At 42.9% G+C, this 14,105-nt stretch overlaps 2 protein-coding genes and 1 long non-coding RNA gene across 3 annotated transcripts in view; 2 read left to right on the top strand and 1 right to left on the bottom strand.

Moving 5' to 3' along the window:
- The window catches only part of LOC110491844 (uncharacterized), a 34,897-nt gene extending 29,672 nt beyond the window's left edge, over positions 1 to 5,225 (bottom strand). Inside the window, exon 1 of the mRNA XM_090202582.1 lies at positions 5,091 to 5,225. The gene's annotated coding sequence lies outside the window, so the exon portion shown is untranslated. The remainder of the gene's footprint in view (positions 1 to 5,090) is intronic.
- Positions 1 to 14,105, top strand: part of LOC110491843 (uncharacterized) — a 95,533-nt gene that overhangs the window by 58,496 nt on the left and 22,932 nt on the right. The window lies entirely within an intron of this gene.
- LOC149976656 (uncharacterized) lies at positions 4,512 to 12,936 on the top strand. The gene is made up of 3 exons (XR_016487230.1): positions 4,512 to 4,527; positions 11,340 to 11,464; positions 12,705 to 12,936. It is a non-coding gene; the product is annotated as an uncharacterized LOC149976656 (long non-coding RNA).

Raw genomic sequence — 14,105 nt, 5'->3', positions numbered from 1 at the left:
TTGCAAATGTATTACAAATAAAAAAAACATACCTTATTGACATAAGTAGTCAGACCCTTTGCTGTGAGACTCGAAATTGAGTTCCGGTGCATCCCGTTTCCATTGATCATCCTTGAGATGTTTCTACAACTTGACTGGAGTCCACCTTTGGTAATTCAATTGATTGGACATGATTTGGAAAGGCACACACCTGTCTATATAAGGTCCCTGTCAGAACTCCCCAAGGAGATATGGGTGTGGAGTCAGGCGCAGGAGAAACAAGTAATGAATGAAAAGGGTGTTTAATCAACCAGCTCAAAAATTACAGGACACCAGAATACAGCAGTAGCCCTAAAACCCCACTCAGGCACAGTCCAGGGAAAAACCACCTGTTAAACATGAACTAGCGAAAACGCAACCCAAACTGATAGTAAAACGAAAACAATCCCGCACAAACCCAAAGGAAATGTAGAGATGAAATACTCACCCTAATTAACCAAAATGAAACCAGGTGAACCACAAAACAAACAAAACCAAAAGAAAAGGGAAAAGGATCGGTGGCAGCTAGTAGACTGGCGACGACGACCACCGAGCACCGCCCGAACAGGGAGAGGAGCCACCTTCGGTGGAAGTCGTGACAGTCCCACAGTTGACAGTGCATGTCAGAGCAAAAACCAAGCCATGAGGTCGAAGGCATTGTCCGTAAAGCACCAAGACAGGATTGTGTCAAGGCACAGATCTGGGGAAGGGTACCAAAAAATGTCTGCAGCATTGAAGGTCCCCAAGAACACAGTAGCCTCCATCATTCTTAAATGGAAGAAGTTTGGAACCACCAAGACTCTTCCTAGAGCTGGCCGCCCGGGCCAAACTGAGCAATTTGGGGAGAAAGGGCCTTGGTCAGGGAGGTGACCAAGAATCCGATGTTCACTCTGACAGAGCTCCAGAGTTCCTCTGTGGAGATGGGGGAACCTTCCAGAAGGACAACCATCTATGCAGCACTCCACCAATCAGGCCTTTATGGATATAGTAGCCAGACGGAAGCCACTCCTCAGTAAAAGGCACTTGACAACCCGCTTGGAGTTTGTCAAAAGGCACCTAATGGACTCTGAGACAATAATAAACAATATTCTTTCAATCTTAAACAATAAGATTGCACTCTTTGGCCTGAATGCCAAGCGTCACGTCCAGAGGAAACCTGGCACCATTCCTAATGTGAAGCATGGTGGTGGCGGCATCATGCTGTGGGGATGTTTTTCAGCGACAGGGACTGGGAGACTAGTCAGTATCGAGGGAAAGATGAACAGGGCAAAGCACAGAGATTCTTGATTAAAACTTGCTCCAGAGCACTCAGGACCTCAGACTGGGGCTAAGGTTCACCTTCCAACAGGACAACGACCTTAAGCACACGGCCAAGACATTGCAGGAGTGGCTTCGGGTCAAGTCTCTGAATATTTTTGAGTGGCCCAGCCAGAGCCCTACCAGAGTCTACCTTGTTGTCAAGAGACTGGACATTGGCGAGTAGTATGCTCGGGAGCTGTGCGCGATGTGCCCGTCTGACCAGAAGACCGCTCCGTCTGCCCCTTCTGCGGCGCCGTTGTTTTGGGTCGCCGGCTGGGATCTGATCCATTGTCCTGGGTGGTGGGCCAAACAAAGGATCCGCTTCGGGAAAGTCATATTCCTGGTCATAATGTTGGTGAGTTGACCTTGCTCTTATATCCAATAGTTCCTCCCGGCTGTATGTAATAAAACCTAAGATTTCCTGGGGTAACAGTGTAAGAAATAACACATAAAAAAATAAAATACTGCATAGTTTCCTAGGAACGCGAAGCAAGGCAGCCATCTGTCGGCACCGGATGCTACTTTAATTTATTCACATTAACTACTACATTTTTTTTATTTGATGACTTATTACATTCCAAGTCATTATCTCATCTCTATAGAGCAGCTGCCAATGCTGTCTAACAACATCACTATTTTGTTGTTCTTCAAAGTGAATAAAGCATACTTTTATGAGTGCTGAATACCAGCTAACAACTAATCACAGATCATGTATTTTCAAGTTGAGATAGCCTGTAAAGCAACAGCTGCTCTCCATATCACCTCACCTTCACGCATTTTTCTCTCTTCCATAGCAGGCGTAAAAGAAACAGACTGGAAAAGTAGATGCGCAATGGATTATGGTCATTATAGTTAATTACCACATTTTATGTGTTGAACTAGAAGAATATTGACCTGTTGGAAACTACCACTCCCTACTACATCACATAGTTCAGGCTGGATCTGATTTATCTCTAGAGAAACTGCAATGTGCCAAAGGAGCTCACAGAAAAAAAAACTGAATGAAATTGAATTCAAATAATTGAACCAATGTCAGCCAATTAGTTGTTTAAAAAACAAAAAATAACCAACATTTCAGTTCATCGCTCAGCGCCAGACCTTCTTCTTCTATGGTATTATGGCAGTGCGCAAACAATCGTTAGAGGTGCATGCCGCCACCTACAGTACGGGTGATAGACTATAGACCTTTTTTGACAAACGTTCTAGAATTGTTGATTATTGAATCTTCGCCCCAGACCGCTTTCTGCTGCATGGCGTTGTATTACTGGGCTTGTTCGACATTGGTTGTGGATCATTGCTAGACAACCATTTTCAAGTCTTGCCATAGATTTTCAAGGAAATTTAAGTCAAAGCTGTAACTCGGCCACTCAGGAACATTCACTGTCTTCTTGGTAAACTACTTGTGTAGATTTTGCCTTGTGTTTTAGGTTATTATCCTGCTGAACGGTGAATTAATCTCCCAGTGTCTGGTAGAAAGCAGACTGAACCAGGTTTTCCTCTAGAATTTTGTATGTGCTTAGCTCCTTTCAGTTTATTTTGTATAAACTCCCCAGTCTTTAACGATTACAAGTATACCCATAACATGATGCTGCCACCACTTTTCTTGAAAATATGGAGAGTGGCACTCAGTAATGTGTTGTATTGGATTTGCCCCAAACATAATGCTTTGTATTCAGGACATAAAGTAAAATTTTTTGCAGTATTACTTTGGTATTACTTTTGTTGCAAACAGGATGCATGTTTTGGAATATTTGTATTCTGTACAGGCTTCCTTCTTTTCACTGTCAATTAGGTTAGTATTGTGGATTAACTACAATGTTATTGATCCCATCCTCAGTTTTCTCCTATCACAGCCATTAAAAGCTTAACTGTTTTAAAGTCACCATTGGCCTCATGGTGAAATCCCTGAGCGGTTTCCTTCTTCTCTGGCAACTGAGATGGGAAGGAAGCCTGTATCTTTGAGTGTATTAATACACCATCCAAAGTGTAATTAATAACTTCACCATGCTCAAAGGGATATTCAATGTCTGCTTTTTTTTTACTCTTCTGTCCCTTCTTTGCGAGGCATTGGAAAACCTCCCTGGTCTGTGTTCAAAGTTCACTGCTGACGTACAGATAATTGTATGTGCGCGGTACAGAGACTTCCACTTATTGTGTGTAGGCCAGTGACACAATCTCAATTTAATCCATTCAAAATTCAGGATGTAACACAACAAAATATGGAAAAAGTCAAGGGGTGTAAATACTTTGAAGGCACTGTATCTGTTGGGTGATTGGTTGAGGCTTCTTGGCTAACATTGTCGCCGAGGAGGGCTTGCTAGTTAGCTCCAGTATTTGCGTATTCTCAGACGTTTTCTTATAAAAACAGCTCAACTACTAGCTATTGAAATGCTAATTTGTGAAGCTGGCTAGCTAACATTAGCTAATAGCTAGACCACAGACAAAAGGGTAAACCTTAGTTTGGGGTTAGCTGGTTCTCTTTCATTTTTGTAACGGTTCAGCCAACAACCTATGGGAACCCCTTCCCGCGATGTGATTGAGATGCTTAATTGAGTACCACAGTATGAGTCATATCCATAAAACCTAGCTGTAAAACCCAGAAATGGTTCATTTTCCACCAGTAATTTTTTTCCGTAGGGGATTTTAGAACTACTTCGTATACGGTCTGTGTTTTGTGTAGGCCTACCCTGGCGTGACTTTTGATAATCACACATATCTCTCTCGGACAAGGTAACTTTTAGCAATATATTCGCCTGTAATTACCCCCCAAAAATGACACACTAATTAGACGCTAATTTGGCTATCATACAGAACTGCCGCAAGCTTTGATGTAATCACTCAAGGTGCAGGGTGGGAAAAACCTCCAGAATTCTCAATGCAAACTAACATCGACAAGTAGCAAGTGACCTAGGAAGTAGATATTTTAACGTTTTTAGTTTCTTGTGTAAATTATTTAGATTGTGTATTTCTAGTATGTATTCTTGTTGATAATTTTTCCCACAAAAAAATGCTACCTTAGCATTTTTTGATAACTATAATTGTTTTAATTACCCTGGCTTTGTAGCTAACCTTAGGTCTCTCCGTCGATCAGAAGCAGGGATGGTTCTGTGTTATTTACCGGATTGCAACCACCACTCCGATAAGCACACATGCATTTGATCATTTTCCGACCTCTGTAAGTGAGAGGCATCGCTGGAGCTGTGTGATAAGGTAAGCCCTGTTTGCTAGCTGCTAACAAGCTAAGATATGTGGTTAGTTAGATCCTTTTGAAAATGAGCTATTTAACCACTGACTGTAGTTACGTGTACAACGCACGTTACCTTCCTTACAAGTAAAAAGAAAATCAACATAGGCTAGGCTACTTTTGTGACCTTAATATTGACAAGTTCTTTGTGACCTAGCCAGCTAGTTAACGTTAGCTCAGTTTGTGTAGTCATACTTTTCCACGTGGTGACATGCTAGCTAACGTTAGCCCACCAGTGCATGGATATAGCTAGCTAAATATCGCTAGTTAGGCGCTTTGGTTGGGAAGTTTGCTACATTAGCTAAAGTTGCACCTTATCTCACCGTGGTGTAGTCAGACTTTCCCGACATGCAAGCAAATGTGGTTAACGCTAACAACTAGCTAATGTTAAATATCCCTGCCCTGGTGGACTAGCTAGCATGTCACCAACCCTGGGGTCTGGGGAAAAGTCTGACTACACAAACGATGAACTACCATAACTAGCTAGCTAAAAACATTGGATGCCACAGATTTAGGACCTGAATGTTACCTGGTCTAGTAGATATTGGGGTCTCGTGACCAGCGCCAAAAATAATTATGTTCCATCCCTGCATGTCAGTCCCTTTCAGATGATCCCTCTATCACTGTTGGTCCTCGTCAGTGACCTCACGGCTGATGGTGTTAACTTTCCGCTTGAGATTTAGTACAGTCCTATAGGTCACCGCAATACCAAACCTCAATACTTCACCTCTTTGGGCAAATAGTACCCTAGACTGTCCTGATCATCTAGTTGAGCAATCCAGATAATTCCTCCATCCCAGCAGAAATATCCCATCCACATAGTAGGATTTTAGATGTGCAGATAGACCAAAGACCAATCTATTTTACTGTTACTATAGTCATGTCTGGGTTATGGTATTTTAATATAGATGTTACCATTTTAGTGATCAACTTAGCTAGCTAGTAAAATTAACTTTATTATGACAAAACTCATACAACTAAGGATGTCTATTTCAACCCTGTTACACCCACCCCCACTGAATTTAGACAGAATGTAAGCAGCAACCACAACTTGAGCACACATCTACATCAACTTACACAACATATAAGGTCCATTTACAAGAACAACATTTGAAGTATCCCAAAAGGATGAAGTGGAAGGAGAGTTGGCAAAACTCTCAAACCAACTACTGACTGTAGGATGCCTTTCTACACCCCACACTACATATCTAAAGTACAATGCTCATGTAAAATAATAGAAAAATACATCTTCACTGAATCATAACTCTAGTTTTGCTTAATCTCTGAAGGCTTGAATCACTGACTTGCAAACTGCTTGAATATTAAGATTAGTCTCACTTAGAATATCTTGTGTAGACATTGTGTAGATCAATCTGTTGACAGGTTTGATGATTCGACCAACAAGGTTCCTAATTTGTCAAACTGCGCTAGGATTGTCGTTGTGAGTGTAAGTCACTAGAGTGTCAGTCAATTGTGAGTCACTAGGCTGTTCAGACTGTCCAATGCCGGTAGAAGAGCGTGTCTGCTCACTGGATCTCTTCTGAATCGGAGTCTTGAGATACCAGTGGTTCTGAGGTCACACCTGAAGATTCCTCATTCTCATCTCTACTACCTGGTAACTGTGTGATCCAATCTTGAGTTCTTCCTTCAGAGTCCACAAGCTACTCATCAGGTAAAGATTTCTCGCTCTCTCTTTCAGAAATGGAATACATTCTCTCTTCCGCAGATAGGTCTGCTCCTCTTTCCTCTTCGTGATCTGATTCTCCCTGTGTGACACCTTGTGACACATGTCACACTCCATTCTAGATAGTGAATCTTGACTCTCTTCTTCAGGAAAGGAACTCCCTTGTCTCACTTTTGATACTGAATCCATCATCACATTGTGAGCACCGGAACTTGGAGTCAGGCCAACAGACATGGATGAAGAGAGGCCAGAAACTGCACTTTCATCGTCTACTGGGAAGAAGTTGACCAACATGGTCAGGTTCTGATTAACTACTTTTTCCATTCCAGTGGCTATATTACATATTATGTATGTCTGAGTGCCTGGATTCTTGTCCGCCACAGTGTATATTGTCGATTCCCATCGATCTGCCACTTTCCTCTTGCCATCGTTTTTCTTGTTTGCCTACAGTACCTGATCGTTGACTTCTATGGTGGGACCCTTGACCTTTCTGTTATAAATCTGTTTGTCGGTTCTGTTCTTCTTCAGCATGTTCCTGTGCTATCACCATAGCATCATTCAGATCATTGGAGAGCGACACCACATACATACCGTAACTCGTAACAGCTGGATCATTCAGTGTTTCTGAAAAGCACATCTACTGGCAGACAAGGGATCCTTCCATACATCAGGTAGAAGGGGGTGTACTCTGTCATCTCATCGGTGGTGCAATTGTACATGAACGTCAATGTCTGCAGGTGTCTCGGTCAGTGTTGCTTGGTGTTAGGTGCTACTGCTCTGATCATGTTGCCAAGTGTCTGATTGAAACGTTCCACACTGACATTCCCCATCGGGTGATAGTGTTGTGTACGACTTTCTCACACCAGAAACTTTGAGTAACTCACTGAACAACTGCCTCTCGAAACTTTCCCCTTGGTCACTATGAATTCTCTCAGGAAATCAATACACACAGAAGTATCAGTCCCACAGGATTCTTGCCACCTGCTTAGCTGATTGGTTTCTGCAGGCAAACACTTGAGCCATTCTTGTAAAGTGATCTGTTATCACTAGTACATCAATGGACTTGTTGCTTGAATCTTCAGCAGACCAGAAGTCGATACAAACCAGTTGTAGTGGCCTAGTCAAAGTGATACTTTCCAGTGGAGCCCTGCCCCCAGGCCCCAACCATGGACATAATCCCAAACATCTCTGTCAAGGTGCAGCCAAAATTATCTCTGTCTAGCTAAGCTAAGGCTTCTGAACTGACCCTTATGACCCGCGTGATCATGAACGCCCTTCAGGACTTCTGCTTTGAGAGACCCAGGAACTACGTACTGGAACTGCTCGTCTTTGATATCTTGTGAGACTCTGTACAGTATGTCATTACTGACAACAAGCTTCTCCCAACTCTTCAAGTGTCTGATGACTGTAACTGTTTCTCTTGCTCTTTCTCTTCTAGAAGGCCTGCGTTGTCTCTCCACATAGAATAGCACACGAGACAGGGTCCTGTCATTGAGTTGCTCATCACGAAGCTCCTCAGAGTAGGCAGGTAAGGTGTCTTGACCAGGAAGGTATCAGTTGAAGTAAATTATGCACGTGTTCTAGCTTCTGTTTCCCGTTTGTCATGTGACACCTCATCCGCTGCCAAGGACTGAGAACACATGTTGACAGGTGTGGAAGTTCTCTGTGAGCTTACACAGTTGGGGCTGCCTTTGAGATCACTGGACCATCTGAAGGCATCTTGGACTGAAGCGTTTGACACTGCTTGAACGTTGTTAATGAGGTTTTCGTAGGGCTCACATAGCAGTCTGTGGCAAACACCTTTGACAAAGGGCACTCGAGCATCAGCAACCATCTTCTGAGGACCCGGCACGGGAGACATCAGGGTGTGCCAACACCACCGTGTCTACTAGAGATATCTTCAACTTTTCGAAGGCCTGCTCATGTTTGGGTGTCCAGTCAGCAACGTTCAATTTTCGACGCTGTGAGGGCTTTATTTTCTGACGACCCTTGGGTTTTCTCTTTGATCCAGTCAACAACGAGAAGAAGTCTGGCTATTGCGGAGAAACCTGGCACAAAGTGTTGGTAGTAGTTTACCATGTCAAGGAACAACCTTATCTGTTTCTGAGTCACACCATCAAATTCCATCAGATCAGCACTGCTCATGTTAGAGATGCTGTCGACTTTACTAGGGTCTATAGACACACCTTTTACATCAATTATGTGACCAAGGAACTTGACAGACTTCCTGAGGAAGAAGCTCTTCTTTGGGGCCAACTTCATGTTTTGACTACGATGCCTGCTAAAGACCATCTCCAAGCATTCCAAGGCTGTCTTCTCGTCTGGGCCAAAGACCAACAGATCATCCAAGTAACACAGCAAACTCATGAAGTTCTGATCTCCGAAGATACTGGCCATCATGCGCATGAAGCTTTCAGGGTTGTTACAGAGACCCAGAGGTAGACGGTTGTATTCAAAGAGCCAATAGGTGTTGTGAAAGCGGAATACTTCCTGTCATCTTCATGCATTGGTATGTCTGGCCGCCACACAGGACGGCCAGACGTGTTGATCATGCTTCAGTGGGACCCATCTGTCTCCCCACAGAGGCGTAACAATCCTTGCCACCATGATCCCCCGTGGTGCTGAGCGAGATGTAGTGGATTCTGTCATCACCGTACTGCCAGGATACACAACAGTGGTTTTTGGTAGCTTACCCCAAACCAGATACTCGTGACTAGGGTCAAGGCAAATGGCTGCGTTACATCTCACTGTTCCTGTCTTGTCAGGGATGTCGTCGCCTCTCCAGCGTTTCATTCCAGCTAACATGGCGAGAAACTGCTCAGATTCCGTGTCATCTGTGCTGCAAGGGGCCGAGACTGCTTTCCAATAATAGTCACATTGTTTTGATTCACGAGGATGTGCTTGATCGCGTTGGTTCCCAGTATTAATTCATCAGGTTGACCTTCTACTACCAAGGTTAGAACAATAGACTTCCATGTTTATGTTGAATGTAGACTTAGGCCTCACACGGCATCCTCCACAGCCAACAAGCACAACATCTGAGTTAAACTGGCTTTTCACATCAACTACACCAGCATCTATAAACTTCAGCTCTGCCATCTCACTCATTGTGCACACCATTGACCCACTGTCAAGCATAGCACCTAGAGTCACTTTGTTACCAACAATCACAGGCGTGTAAAATAGGCTGTCGCGTCTTCTTATCACATGTGTGTTCTGGTACACAACATCTCCAGTCATGTCACTAGAGTCTTTGGTTGCCATCTATAGAGCTTTAGCGTTGGGAGTATCTTCATCTTGACTTGTACTGCCTCCCTCGGAACAGGAGCAAAAGAGTGTGAGGCATAACATTTTTCATCGTTAGCTTGGTTATGTGACACTGGGACCTTGTCGTGCAGAGCAGTGGCATAACTCTTCAGCTGTGTAACGCTGCTTTGTTTCATTAAGGCTCTCTGCTCCCTCTGGTACTCATCGATCCTCACCTGAACATCTCTGGAATTCTACTCAGGAAGTGCTTTGCAGTTGAATCTGCAGGAGAGCTCAGGATCAGGGCAATGTTTCACAAACATGCAGGCTACTTGTTGACTTATGTTTTCCATCCTCCCACCTTGCCTGCGTAAACCCTCATTGGCTAAATCTGCTGCTTTGTTGAGCCTGGTCCAGTTGTCTACCGAGTCCTCCCTCAGTTTGGGCTTGGTAGAGTAGAAATCTTCAAGCGGGAGACATGATGACGTGTCACTAAAATACTGCAGGAGGATATGATAGATTAGATCTGGGTTCTGTTTGACATCCAACGACTCCTCACCCCACAAGTCTATCTTCACTGCATCCCTAGCTTTTCCCATCAACCTGCTCATGATCTCTTCTGCTTGATCAGGCACATCACATCTTTGCCTTTTCAAATAGTCTGTTGACATATCAACCCACTCTTGAATTGTGTACTTGTCAGAGCTGTCACCCCTGAACACTCTGGGTTCTTTCTCAGACTTGACATGGACTGTCACGTGCAACTTCCTGTCTTACTGAATCAGATGCTGACGTTTCTCTTTGTGGTGTACTGTGGAGCTCACCACTCGTATCTATGGCTCCTGCTGACATCAATCTGGCTACTTTGGAGTCACCTAACTGGCTCACCATGTCAGTAAGGTGTGGTATGGCATCTGTATCGCTACTGGGTGTGGACGTGTGTGAACCTCCCCTCAAAAACGGACTCATAGGTGAACAACCTGGGCTCTGACCTTGCCCCACGCTCCTATCAGCTAATGACTGATATGTCCCCACTCCCTGACCATGAAACCCACTGGACATCGCATTGATACCTGTATGCTCGCCAAACCAAACACCCCTCTGCAATAGGAGTAGTATAATCGTAAACTATTTTACTATCAGTTGTACATTTGTGAGCCATGACACCACTTTTAGATTAAACAAATTAAATGTAGAATAAAAATGTAAAAGAGAGAATGTAAGAGAAAATAAAAACAGGAAAAACCCTCAACACTGAAATGACATAACAGTAGTCCTATGACCATGAAACCAAACATCTGACCAGAAGAGCACACTTGATCTTCACTTCCCCTTCGCTTCAGGCTGATTTTGAGGATCTGACGGGTCAAGGCACCAGTGTAACGGCTATCATATGGCTCATCGACAAAGGACACAGTGTTTTACTCTTTCACAGTTTATTCTGCAGACATACACACTACACAATGTGTAAAGTTCAGAGCAACTTCAAATCCATCATGACATCTCCATCAAAGTTTAACAGCTCTTTACCTGGATCCTGCGTGTTCATGCGCACATATTCACAGAGATGCAGTTACACAAACAATACAGCAGGTGGCTCCACAACTACACACACAACATAGGTTATGTTATGTACAGTGTCTACTTAATTATGACAAAACTCATACAACTAAGGATGTCTAATTCAACCCTGTTACATATGGTTCTCATGACTTAAGGTTGGGAGTTGAGGGACCACTTGTCACATTGTCCAAGGTGTGTTTGTGTTATGATAAACAATGCGTTTTCTGTCCAGATAAAGATGGTGATACTATTGATTGACGACGTCCACTTTTCCCCATGTTTTAGACATGAGGCGTGACATGCTGAACATCAGGCTCATCCCACGAGAAGCAGTGCATGATCAACGCCACTCTCAGCAAGGAGATCTGTTGGAAATTATGTACTCTCTCTCTTAATCTCTCACTCTGGGGGTAAGACATAGTTGAAACATCACATATATAAATTCCCACTGTGCCCATGATATAAATTCCCACTGTGCCCATGATAAAATGCAATGTGAATTGTGTTGTGATACTGAATGAAACTGAAGAGATGCACTCAGACCAAGCCTTTGTGATTGAACTTACATTAACGGCATTACTTTAGTTGGCTGCTTTGAGCAAAACTTGAGTCAGTGGAGGCTCCTCAGAGGAGGAAGGGTAGGACCATCCTCCTCACTGAATTTCATAAAAATAAAATAGTGAAACATTAAAAAAGTTGTCCTTTTTAGATCATCTATGCTAAATATATTCACTTCACCAAATACTTGACGAAAACAGACTGTTTTGCAATGAAGGTCTACGGTAGCCTCAACAGCACGCTGTAGGTTAGAACCAGTTAGTTTCCGTCCTCCTCTGGGTACATTGACTTCAATCCAAAACGTAGGAATCTTGTGGTTTTCACCCCCTTCCATAGACTTACACAGTAATGACAACTTCCGCAGGACATCCTCACACCTATCAGAGCTCTTGCAGAATGAACTGACATGTTGTCCACCCAATCAAAGGATCAGAGAATGAATCTAGTATTGAAAGCATAAGCTACAGCTAATTAGTACTGCAGTACATAACATGGTGAGTAGTTGACTCAGAGGGAGAAAGACAATAGTTGAACAGTTTTGAACAAATACATTTCTTTAAAAATTAAGGAGAAGCAAAAGAGAGCTAGCTAGCTATATTTCATTTTTTTCTTTCACTTACATAGCTAGCCAATGCAGCTAGCTAGCCTACTCAAACAACCGGCTCAAACGGAGATGGATGCTATGTTACCTAGCTGGCTATGGTTTTCCAAACTGGAACTCTTCTAAGTCAATATAAGCTTTTAGTTTTATTAATATATTGCCACCTGGGCACCCCGGTGTAACTGCTAAACTGCTTGCTAACTGTACAGTGCACTGTATGATTGTAGTGGGTTTACTAAAGCGTTAGTTTCTAACAGCTATGTTGTCTTGACGTTAGCTAATATGGTGACGACGATGTTGGCTGTGTGTAGTGGTTATGAAATGGTTTGGCTTGGAAAGTTTTTTTATCTCCTGGTCACAGACAGCTGATGTGTTGTGCCCTGAATGTACCCAGACCCCATGACCCAAAGCCCTTACTCCTGCACATCCATCATTGTAGCCATTTTGAATGCCTTGGTGCCCTCCTCTTCGTTATGTGTCCCACTTTACAGACAACACCCCATCCAACGACTGATCTGAAGACCCTTTTTAGCAGCGATGGAGTAACGCGATTGGCCCTAACCACTACTCCGTAATTGCTGGCCGTCAACCTCCCTCTCCTCATGGTGTGCTGTCCAACTGTTGCCTGCCATATAACTTCCTGAAATGTGCTATATAAATCAAGGTTGATTTGATTGATGACATTACAGCTGTAGAATATATAATAAACTGTCATTTTCACGAGGACAAGTGCACTTTTTTACATAAACTATTAATTGATAACTTGGGATTTTATCACTTCACATATCGATCATATAGTGGGAAGGATCCTACAAATCAAGAAAGTGAACCACTCAGAATAAATAAATACTGTGCCTTTTGAAGATTTGTCTCTGGTCATGAACTACAATACAGGCTGGATGTCTCAGTCAATTCTGAATGTCAATAGATTTTTTGATTTTAGAACTAAGTTATACCACATCTAAGTCTGGTATCCGGGGTAGTCTGGTTAATGATTATATAATTGATTAAGTGACTCTTGACAGCTGTATAGAAGGCATTGTATTGCTAAGATGCTCAAAAGTAAAACAAAAATATTTTTTTAATCTACTGCTCTGCTAACTAGCTAGATAAAGTGTAGCCAGTGGCTAGATAAGACAGAGAAAGGAGATGTAAGAAGTTCAACACTTTATTCATTTCAATAGAGCACATTCATCATGGATTGGCCACAGAAGGTCTCTGATCGCGCTGGTGAACGGTAGCTGACAGTGTTGGCTAGAGATGACGTGCAGGAGCTTCCTGTTGGAATTTGTAGTCTTGCTAAGGTCTTCTCTGTTGCTAATTAGCATTATTTATTTTTTTAAGTAAATTGAGGCTAATATATTGATAAAACTCACCTAGTCTGAGAGAATTACACTATATATACAAAAGTATGTGGACACCCCTTCAAATTAGCAGCACAAGCCCCTCGCCAAGCAGGAGATGGAGTCCTGAACTACTTAGACCAGTGGTCACCAACTGGTAAATCCCGTTCCTCATAGCATTCTTAGTTGATCACCAAACATTTCTGTAGAAAAGCCAATGATAAAGACTTATTGTTTTTTATAAGTGCAAGCACTTCATGTTGGCGGTAGGTGCACTTGATTCAGAATCCCTGAGCACCGGGTAAGCAAAATGTTCCCATTTTTAACCATTTTAATTTGTCTGACAAAACTAACTCCACTCACCCGGCAGACATGGAGACCTGTGGCTAAATCGAGTGTGCCTACTGCGCCAATCGGATAGCTCAAATCACCGTGCCTACCGTTTCCACAAAGTTTGATACTAGCCTATGTGAGATTTCATAACTTTTAAAATCTTGACCAGAGAGAGACTCAAAAAGAATACAGCAAAGAGCTGCTGTTTTTGAGTGA

Source organism: Oncorhynchus mykiss, chromosome 16, assembly GCF_057628025.1.
Source record: "Oncorhynchus mykiss isolate SJ-2025 chromosome 16, ASM5762802v1, whole genome shotgun sequence".
Taxonomy (NCBI): Eukaryota; Metazoa; Chordata; class Actinopteri; order Salmoniformes; family Salmonidae; genus Oncorhynchus; species Oncorhynchus mykiss.
Note: the sequence above shows the minus strand (reverse complement) of the source record. Positions and strands in the feature narration are given on the sequence as shown.